The sequence below is a fragment of the Phascolarctos cinereus genome, unplaced genomic scaffold, assembly GCF_003287225.1.
Source record: "Phascolarctos cinereus isolate Bilbo 61053 unplaced genomic scaffold, phaCin_HiC Scaffold_4;HRSCAF=312, whole genome shotgun sequence".
Lineage (NCBI taxonomy): Eukaryota > Metazoa > Chordata > Mammalia > Diprotodontia > Phascolarctidae > Phascolarctos > Phascolarctos cinereus.
This window is the reverse complement of record NW_027555847.1, coordinates 235,011,153-235,022,228: the sequence shown is the minus strand read 5'-3', so window position 1 is coordinate 235,022,228 and position 11,076 is coordinate 235,011,153. Positions and strand designations below refer to the sequence as shown.

Below are 11,076 nucleotides of genomic sequence, written 5' to 3'. Positions count from 1 at the left end.
TTAGGTTGAGGCTGCCAACTGCCTGATCAGCTGCTATTTATAATTCTTCTATGCCTACTTGTTCTTGGTTTTCTATTTCAACCAATGGTGTTGCCCTCTCCAGGTGTCACACTATTTCCATGATGTGATGAAGGTTCCAGAACCAGCATAAGGATCATGACTACCTCCAGGTTAGGCAGAAACTTACCCCAAATGAGTAGGGCCACAACCTGGATGCCATTGGAGACTGTCCTGACCCTGGAAAAGTACTTGAATTAGGCCTTACCCAAGCAGCATACACTTGAGTACCAGCCAAAGTACCCAAAGATATGGGTACCCGTATCTCTATGACTTCCTGAAGAACTGCTATCTGGGGGTGGAAGTGAAGCTGCTAAAGCAACTGGGCTTCAGAATGTATAAAAAACTCGGGATGGGAGAGGGATTTAACTTCCAGGACACACAGGTACTACATGAATACAACTATAAAGACTTTTATGAATTTAGGGCAAATGAAATAAGCAGAACCAGGAGAAAAATTTATATAATTAAAAACATTTGTAAAAACAAACAACTTCAAAAAAACTCTAATCAACACAATAACCAACCACAATTTTTAAATTAAAAGGGCTTTTTTTTAATTAATAGAGATCTATTTTCCTTTCTCCTTTCCCTCCATAGAAGGGAATTGAGGGGATTATGACAGTGAATGGTTAATTGTGGGGAGTGAACTACACTAACTCCATTTTTTTTTGGGGGGGTGAGGCAATCAGGGTTAAATGACTTGTCCAGGGTCATACAGTTAGTGTCAAGTGTCTGAGGCCGGACTTGAGCTCAGGTCCTCCTCACTCCAGGGCCTGTGCTCTAAATGAACTCCATCTTGTGACTCAATTCTGGAGGTAGCTCAGCTCCCTTTCTATTCTATCATGGGTTTTAGTCTAACTTCTGTCTGGTGAGAAAACTTTATTCAATTGTGGGAACTGTGAGAAAACCTTATTGCACTGTGCAAACCTAGCCCTGTGTGGCCCAGAAGCTGTCCTACCTCCACTTGCTGCTTAGAGACCCTCAACTAAGGACCTTGGTTATGCTGACCAGAAACCCAGTCAGCTCCTAAGACTGATGCAAGGAAGTTTTATTTTTCATAATTATATATTTCGAACAACCCATATTTATCTGAAAATTGGCCCTGTACTGATCAATCAGATATTATTTCCATTTCCTTCACAGATACTTCAGAGGAGTAGGATATCTCTTTTTCTAATTTCAGGAAAGTGCTCCTGTCCACTTTCCCCCTCCCAACCTGGAAATCTTAGGAAATCTCTAATCTTTTCTCCAGTCAAAAATCAGATTATCTAATGTTGTGACCTGGTTGTGACAGTTGTTAATTGTAGTATTCATTTTCCCAGACTTACTTTCTGAATTGGGATTTTGTATCAGGCCTAGGGGCTGTGCATTTCTGGAAGGAATAATGGCATTTTTTTTATCTTAATATGAATTATCTGAGGTCTGTAATGATACTGTGTTCTTCACACATCTCAATATATATATATATATAGCACCTACTAAATGCCAAGTAGTTTGACCAGTGAAATTTCTGTGTGGTGTAGTCTGCACCAGGACAATCTAATCCAAGGCATAGTATGATTATTGTTTTTCTTATCTGAGCCTCTCAGGTCCCTAAACTCCATTTGGAGTTGAAGCGATACAGTTGCAGGCTCCATGCTTCCTGAGCTCACTCTTGGTCCCTACAATAAGCAATACTAAGCCTTTACTATATGCCAGACACTGTGCTAAGTGCTAAGGGTACAAAGAAAGACAATAAATAGTCCCTGTCCTAAGGAGGGCATATTCTAATTGGGGAGAAAACATGCAAAAAAGCCTATGTACAAAGATATATGTAGAGTAAATTGGGAGTAACCTCAAAGGGAAGGCACTAGCATTAAGAGATACAGGGAAAGGATTCTTGCAGAAAGTGGGATTTTAGATGACACTTGAAAAAAAGCCATGCAAACCAAGAGGTAGAGATGAGGAATGAGAGCATTCCAGGCATGGAGATAGCCAGTAAAAATTTCCAGAGTCTGAAAATGAAGTGTCTTGTGTTAGGAACAGCAAGAAGGCCAGTGTCACTGGATCATAGAATAGGTAGAGGAGAGTAAAGTCTAAGAAGACTGGAAAAGTGGCAAGGGGCAAGATGACGAAGAGCTTAAAAGCCAAACAGTATTTTACATCTTATCTTACAGATAATAGGGACAAAGGTATCCACGTAAGGCTTCTACCATCCTACACACACAGCCAAAGCCCTCACATGCCATTTTATAACCTATTGGCAGCGCATAATGGTCAAGTCAATATTTATCAGACAGGTATATGAACATAGTCAATAAGAGTCCTTTCCAATTAGGCATCAATAATTTAACACAAGGGCAGTATAAAAGATAAATTAAGTTCAAGATAGAAGGAGAAAGAAAGGTAACAAGAATTTGTATGATACCTACTAAGTGCCAAGGAGAAAAGTTTGGGGCTTGGTTCTCTTAAAGTATTTTGAAATATTTTTTCAAGTTGTGCCACAATTAGTGCGATGAAACCTATTGACACCTATACAAAACAAAATCCTCAAGTAAATGTGACTCAAACTCAGACAAGCAAACTGGAAAAAGCTGAAGACCCCTTCTCTACAGTTCTATATGAGGGCAAGAGAGGGGCATCTGAAAATGGTTTAGCCATCCTTCCTTCTTCAGATGAGTACCCTTAAAATGAAAAGAGTAGCTCTTTGTTGAAGACCAGATGGTCAGTGCTGCTGGGAAGTCTAGAATCACAGAGTGGCTGATTTGGAAAACACATTAGAGATCAAATTATTTCAAAGCCAAGAAAACTGAAGCCCAGAAAAGCGATACTGCTTGCCTGAGCTCACATGGCTCAGTAGTGGTAGGACTAGACAATGAACTCATGTCTTTCCTGACTCCTAGCTCAGTGCTCTTTTCATCATTCCATAAATGAGCAGAATACAGTCTTTAGTGTGTTCTAAACTGTGTAAAAAACATGAAAAGTCATGTCCTGTTATGTGCTATATAAATGCTGTCTCCCAGTATTTCTTTTCACTTTCATTCTTTATGGCTGAATTAATGTGTATGGCCGCTAGGTAGTGCAGTGGATGATGTATGGGCCTGGAGTCAGGAAAATTGAGTTCAAATACTACCTCAGGCACTTAACTAGCTACGTGACTCTAGGCAAGTCACTGGGCAAACCCTGTTTGCCTCCGTTTCCTCATCGGCAAAATGAGCTGGAAAAGGAAATGGCGAACCACTCCAGTATCTTTGCCAAGAAAACCCAAAAATGGGTCATGAAGAGTTGGACACAACTGAAAACCACTAAGTAACAACAATGGGTATGGAGTGGCCTATATTCTTTGTTTTTCCCTAGTGATCATTGACTCTTACGGGCACAGTAGATCCTAAAACAAGAACACAAGAAATGAACATAAGTAGGCAATGACTTAACATTTTAGATCCCTTTCAATGTCCCCATGAATAATATCTTTGGCAAACTGTAGATCTGGTACATTAATGATATAAAGATAGCCAGCTTCATAATATTCAATTAAATGTTATTTCTAAAGACTGAAGATTTATAAATTAATCTGAATTTTAAACACATAGACACACATACACACAATACCAGTTTGAAGATGATTATAAAAGATCCTCAGATTCAGAGGCCTTGACTCTCACACTAAGTCTTAGCTCTTAACTTATACAGACTGGATTCTGTACTGGGGCAACCTCGCCCTTACAGAGAGAGGTCAGGCTTTTTCCTTTCCATTATCTCGGGCTCATTATGCCCTCCACTCTACAGCAGAACTCAGGGGATAATATGTTCAACAAAGCTGAGCTTTGACTCATGTCTATGGTCTCCTCAAAAAAGGATTAACAAAGTCCCTTCTAGAAAATTAATCAATGTACAAAATAGATCAAGTATAGTACCATTCCACTTCAAAAGAAATGCTTAAAATTGAAGACTTCTTTTACTCCTGCCTGACAGCGGTGGCAGTGGAGCTCGCGGGCGGTGGGCAGCCTGGTGTCCGAGGTGGTGGGAAGGGATCGGGGCAGGGGCCGGGCCGGGACCCCCCAGTCTGGGTTCTGCTGGAGGTGGTCGTCCCCAGTGCAGTTAGAGGAGCCGCTGCGCCTCTGGGCCAGGTCCCTCGTTGTCATCCATTTCTGGGCACCGTGGGCTCCTCAGTGCACGCAGATGAATGACGTCATGGAGGAATTAGCCAAAGAATACCCCCAAATGGCATTTGTGAAGTTGGAAACGGAAGCTGTTCCTGAAGTGTCTGAGAAATATGAAATTAGTTCTGTCCCGACCTTTCTGTTCTTTAAGAACGCGCAGAGAGTGGATGGGTTATATGGCGCCCACGCCCCTGAGCTGACCAGGAAGGAGTGCCAAGTCTTCCCCGGGTCGAATCCATGTAGGAAGTTCTTAACCTTTGTCTAAAGAAGCTGACGAAGGCTGCTCCATGGTCACCACAAGAACCTCGCTGAGGTTTCAGCAAGCAGATGGTGGAAATTCTTAACAAGCTTAATATTCATTTTAGCAGTTTTGATATCATTTCGGATGAAAACGTGAGCCAAGGACTCAAAACATACTCCAGTTGGCCCATTTATCCTCAGTTATATGTGGCTGGAGATCTGATAGGAGGTCTAGATAATTGTTAAGGAATTGGAAGCATCTAATGAGCTCGATAAAATTTGTCCCAAAGTCCCCAAACTAGAAGAAAGGCTCAAAGTACTGACAAATAAAGCTTCTGTGATGCTATTTATGAAAGAAAGCAAACAAATGGCAAAATGCGGATTCAGCAAACAAATTCCAGAAATTCTTAATGACACTGGTATTGATTTTGAGACGTTTGATATCTTGGAGGACGAGGAAGTGTGGCAAGGACTAAAAGCTTACTCCAACTGGCCAACGCATCCCCAGGTGTACGTGAAAAGTGAGCTTGTCGGAGGATTGGATATGTTTAAAGAACTGAAGGAAAACGGCGAATTGTTGCCTTTCCTGAAAGGAGAAACTTGTGAATCCGCAAGGCTGCAGCGTGCTGCGCAAAGCACTTCCTGAGCGTGGAAACAATTCATGAGTCGGTCTTGCGAAGTTGGGGAGGAGCATAGGACTTCTTCACCTGTTTATCACCTGCGTATGGCCTTCCTGCTCATGGTCATGCTCCATGTACACAGTCACATTCGCCCCCCCTTTTTTCGTTCCCCCACGACATCTCAAAAGTGTCTTTAAAAAGAATGCTTTAAAACTCAAGACTTATAAACACACATTGACAAATACTTTTACCTCAGATCTGCTGTCTGAGCAGCTCACTTAAGGTTTATATCTTCTTTCCAACTTAGCATGGGTGGCTCATTCTCCTGTTAGAGAGCATTTTCTTTCCCAAGAAGATTTAGCTGCAGGTAATATTCCTGCAGAACAGCTAGCACTGACAGAGGAACCCACGAATGTATGAACTCTCAACCATAGCCACTAGGCTCTCAGCAAGTCTTCCTGTCATGACTTCCTCATTTGTCCTCAAACAGCAAACACCTTAAGAGGCTCTCTAAGGCTTATTTTAAAGCACATACTAAGACTGCCATATGCAAATAGCCATCATAGCTGCCAGGAGTAGTAGGAAGTACAAGGACAAGGCTCAGAGAGTTCCAAGCCACACATTCAGAAGAGAGGTAAAGTAAAGCCCTTTAAAAGATAGGTGGATCATCTTGCTCAATGACCAATCCTCCTGGATGCAGCACCCCCACCCCACTCCACCATCACTGAGACCTGTGGACCATTATCAAAATTCTGTACTCATATGCACTGAGTTCAATCTCAGAGGCTTCTCTCAATAATCTCTGTGGTTAGTGTCCTTATTAAGAGGTTCCCTTGGGCACATTGGAATTTGGCTTTTGTATTTTTAAGGTCCCCTGGTGCAGTAAAAATAGCACTGGAATTGGAATCAGAGCTACTTACTGCTGCCTGTCACCTTGGGCAAATCACCTCACCTCTTATAAAAGGAGAGGTTAGACTAGGTTGACTATACAGCCCCAATCTGTGATGCTATATAAAAAAAACTTAGAGACTAAAATGCCCTTCAAATATAATATATAAATAAATAATTATATATAAATGATAAATATTTAATCAATCATTCATATATAAATATAAATATAACATAGGACAAACTTTAATTTATCAGACAGGACTCATAAGCAAGCTCATAAATAACAAACAATTCCCTTTCTCTCCCAGGTAGGCCTTCTCCTTGCCTAGGGACTGTTACAGACTTTTGGCACTACCCTGGGGTGCCCCTCTACCCCTACTAATGAAAGGAGAAAGAACTCAGAGTTCCTAGAGAGTTAACTACAAATGGAAATAACTATGTGTTCCAGATTGATAGCACTAGACTGGAGGGTAGAGACCCCTGAAGTGGAAAAGAACTCAGAGTACCATGAAACTCTACATGTGATTTTTTTTCCTTAATAGTATTTTATTTTTTTCCAATTACATGTAAAGATAGTTTTCAACATTCGTTCTTGTAAAATTTTGAGTTCCAAATTTTTCTTTCTCCTCCCTTCCCCCTCCCCTAACGTGGCAAACAATATGATGTAGGTTATACATGTACAATCATGTTAAATATATTTCCACATTAGTTCTATATGTGATTTTCATTGTCATTGGGAAACTATTTTTTCCATACCAAAACTCCCTGTTATATTCATACTTCTGTCCCTCTGCCTCCTCTGACAATAGCTCTCTCATTCCTTATCTCTGTCGCCCTAACAACCTTTGTCTCCATCTGACACTAATTACCCTCACCTATGGGGCGATGTTTGTGCTGGCCTCCTTCTAGAGCTGTTTCTGTGTCTGCCTGTATCTGTGTCACCATGGATTTGTTTCTCCATCTGCTGCTGGTTCCTAGATGGACATGTGTCCCTAGAGAGCGCTGGAAAGAAGGTCATACAACCATATGATCCTCCAGGGAATCAGATCTGGTTTATCTGCAGTCATTTTCCTCTCTGACTGCTCTTTTAAAGGCCAAGCTTTAAAAGTCTGTTTCAAACATGTGAACAGTGTGGTTTCAAATTGTTTATTCTGCAGCTGAGAACTTGAGTCTATAACAGAACAAAGGGATACCAGGAAAGGTGCAATAAAGACCTAAGACAATTCCAGTTTATACCTTATCAAGGAAACACAAGACAGAGGAGGGTCTTACCTAGTTCTTCCCGGCCAAGGCTTGGACATACATATTATACTTGGGCCTACAAAGGATAAAGATGTCTGGGACTCCTGGCAAAGATAATGATACAAAGTTTACAGCAAAGCACAGCTTGCTTAATAATAACCATATGAATGAAGAAGAATACCAGCAGATGAAACAAAAATCCACAAAACCAAAGAGAAACAGTAGTGAGCTCCCTAACTGGACTACATTAGAAGATGCCTCAAAGCCTCCAGCAGATGGGGAAAGGCCAACTTAAGGCGGTCCAGGGCTACTGCACCAGTAGACAAGGGTAAAAACTGCAGACTGCAGCAATGGTAAAGTTTGATCCCAGTTCTAGATCCAAGGACAGAGCTGTGAAATGACTCAGGGCCTGGTCCCGGGCACTCCATCCAGGGATAAAGTAGAGAGTGTCAAACAAATAAGAAATATTAGAAAAAAATCAAAAAACTTGGTGAAGAAAGAGAAAGAAATCTCCGTCTTCTCATATTCCCTCTCCCAACTTTCCAAAAGGTTCAAAGGGAAAAATCAAGAGTGAACTCAAGAGCTAGGTTCTTCCTCCATAGCTAGCTGACTTCGAATGGGACCAGCTTGTTTTTTATTTAAGCCACAAGGGGCATGGCTGATATTCTCTGCCTATCACTGGGACTTCCCTGTATTTATCAATTGCCTTCATCTAACTGCTCTACAATTCCTTCAGATTGATTGAGGAATTTCTTCATACTTTGTCATCAGGTTGTAGCACTCTTTAATGTGACAAAAGACTGATCCACCTCCTTTACAACCTTCCTTCTCTCCAACCCCCTAGAATCACTGGATGAATGAAATCAATGGACAAACACTGGTTGCTCCTAGGAATTGCCTGGTTGTAGGACCAATCGTGCTCCTGGTACATCTTGTGTCTGAAAGTTTTAACACTTTCTCAGCACCCTGCCAAGTATGGCTGTGTGCTAAAAGAGTTAGTCTATGCTGCAATGGACCAAGATTAGCTGACAAGTGTTTTTTTCTCAGCAGGAGAACTCTTCTCACTAACATGGAATGTATTTATAGGAGAGTTGTCAGAGGAAGCACTATACTATATTTCAATAACTCAATAACTAATATTAGAAACAGAGAACAAAATGAAAGAATAAAACATTCACCCATCCCTGCCTGGAGAGGGGGAAAACACATGTGGGTGCATGTGCACACACTCATATGAGTGTATGTATAAGCTAGGAGACAGACAGAAAGACCAATGTAAGAAATCACAGCCAGGATGGCATAGGATTATGCAGCAATTACTCTAAAGGGAAAAAAAATCTTGGAATACAATTCACAAAAATGCAAAGAAAACAGGCTTATAACCAAGAATAACATCTTTCAAAACTGAGCAAAATCCAATGGAAAGAACAGACTTTTAATATGATAAATAATAATTAATAATAGCTAGAATTTATATTGTGCTATATGGTTTTAAAAGTGCTGTTCATATCTTATTTCATTTGATTCTTATAGCAACCCTTGGAGGTAAATTGTATTATTATCCTCATTTTACAGATGAGGAAACTAAGATTGAGAGGTTGTTGCCCAGGATAACACAACTAAATATGCCTGCAGCTGGACTTCAGCTCAGGTCTTCCTGCCTCCAAGTCCAGCATGCTATCCACCATGCCGCTGGACACACTTTCAGAAGCATTCTTAGTAAGAAAACTAGAGGTTGGCAGAATATTTGTAATTCAAGCATAGACACAAAAGAAACCTAGAAACATAAATTGCCATTATTCCTGGAAATAGTATGTCCCCTCTGTTCCCACTGTTACCTGGCCTTACTTCCATCTTTTATACATTTAATATGAGTTGGTCGATGAGTTCTAGTTCTCTGGGTATCCACAACAGATTCTTCAGAAAAACCACACTTTTCCATTCCACATCTGAACCTGAACTTGTTCAGACCAATGCTATGGAGGAACAGAGGACTTTAAATTTAAATCTAGAGGCAATAGGGAGCCAATGGAATTTATTGAATAGGGTATTGATATGGTCTGAACTGTACTTTAGGAAGATCAATTGATCAATTTGACAGATGAGTAGAGAATAGACTAGAATGGAGAGAGATGAAGCCTGGAGACCAATGAATAGACTATTGAAGTATTCTAGATGTGAGGTAATAAGGGCCTGCATAGTAGTATACAAGAGGTTAAGAAAGTAAAACCAACAGAATTTGTCAACAGATTGGAGTGAGAGCATGAGGAATGGAGGATGACACCTAAGTTGTGAGCCGGGGGATTAGTAGGATGGTAGTGCCCTTCTCTACAGAACAGAATTTCCCCTTTTTGGTCCCTCCTACGTTCGAAGATGATATTACCATTAAAGCAAGTCAAGACATAATTAGCTGCTCTGATTTTGGCAGAGTGAGAGCTCCAGTACATGTCTGGATAATTGAAATCTCCTATTATTACTCTTAATACACATCTGTAATAGGTTAGTGATCTCTTTCCCAAACTTCTTAGCTATTTTCTCTTACTGTCCAAATATATGTAGTATATACCCTTCTGTTTCTCCGTCCATTGGCCTTCACCCAAATTCTTTCTGTCATGTTTCTTTCCTTTTGGAGGCAGCTAGATGGCGCAGTGGATAGAACACCGGCCCTGAAGTCAGGAGGACCTGAGTTCAAATCCGGCCTCAGACCAAACACTTGACATGTACTAGCTGTGTGACTCTGGGCAAGTCACTTAACCCCAAATGCCTAAAAAGTAAAAAAAAAACCCAAAACGAAACATGTTTCTCTCCTTTGGTTGATAGATTCTTTCACCTAAATATAATATAGAATTCTTAGTATAGAGTGTTATTTCTTCAATAACTTTTACGTCTCCCATTTCTTCTGAATAAAAAACATAGTCCAATCACGAGTTTCTTCCCACCAAATCTAAATAATACCTCTGAGATCAAATTAGCCTCTTTGTTAGAGAACCTCTATTTCTTCTAATATGCAGTCACCCAGCCCCTGCTTGAAGATCTCTAATAAGTAAGAATCTACCTTCTACCAAAGAAACCCATCATAATTTTAGCTAGTCCCAACTATTAGGAAGTTTTTCTCATATCAAGGTTAAATCTGCCCTTCTACAACCTCCACCCATTGGTCCTAGTCCTTCCCTCAGTAGCTAAGTGGAACAAGTCTAATATTCTCTTCTATAGCACTTTATATACTTTGGGGAAAAAGTTATCTTGCCCCTACTAAATCTTCTCTTTTCCAAGTTAAAAAAAGTTCTTCATTCCTTCAACCAATCTCCTCTTCCCTGCCCCATCCCAATCCTGAAGTTTTGAGTTTTATTTATAGGTTATTTCATTTACATTTGTGCCAGGTAATTTCATTTCACTCATTTCAGTCCTTTTTTCTTCCTGGTGAGAAATTTAGACTTTGACTGTAACATTCAATATGTTGGCTATCCCTCCAAACATTGTCATATGCAAAGATGACATGCATGGCCATCTACACTGTCATCTAAATCACTGATAAAAAAAACTTTGAACAGTACAGGGTCAAGGATAGAGATCCGAGAAGCACTTTAATTCAGATCTCCCTTGAAGATAACATCAACCTTTTAATAACCACACTTGTGTCTAGTCATTCATCTAGCTCCAAATACAACAAGTTGAGCTACCATCTTGCCTAGATTTCTCCATCTTGTCCTCAAGGATGGTAGGAGAGATTTAGTCAAAGATGAAAAATCCCAAAATAATTTATGGCTATACTATACATCAACAATAATGACTCACATTTATATAGCACCTCAAAGGGTTGCAAAAAACTTTTTTCCCCACAACCTTGATGCACATAACCCCATTTTAGAGTTGAGAAAACT

At 40.3% G+C, this 11,076-nt stretch overlaps 1 pseudogene; it reads left to right on the top strand.

Moving 5' to 3' along the window:
• Positions 1–2,167: 2,167 nt before the first annotated feature.
• Positions 2,168–5,088, top strand: LOC110223845 (glutaredoxin-3 pseudogene; annotated as a pseudogene).
• Positions 5,089–11,076: the final 5,988 nt, after the last annotated feature.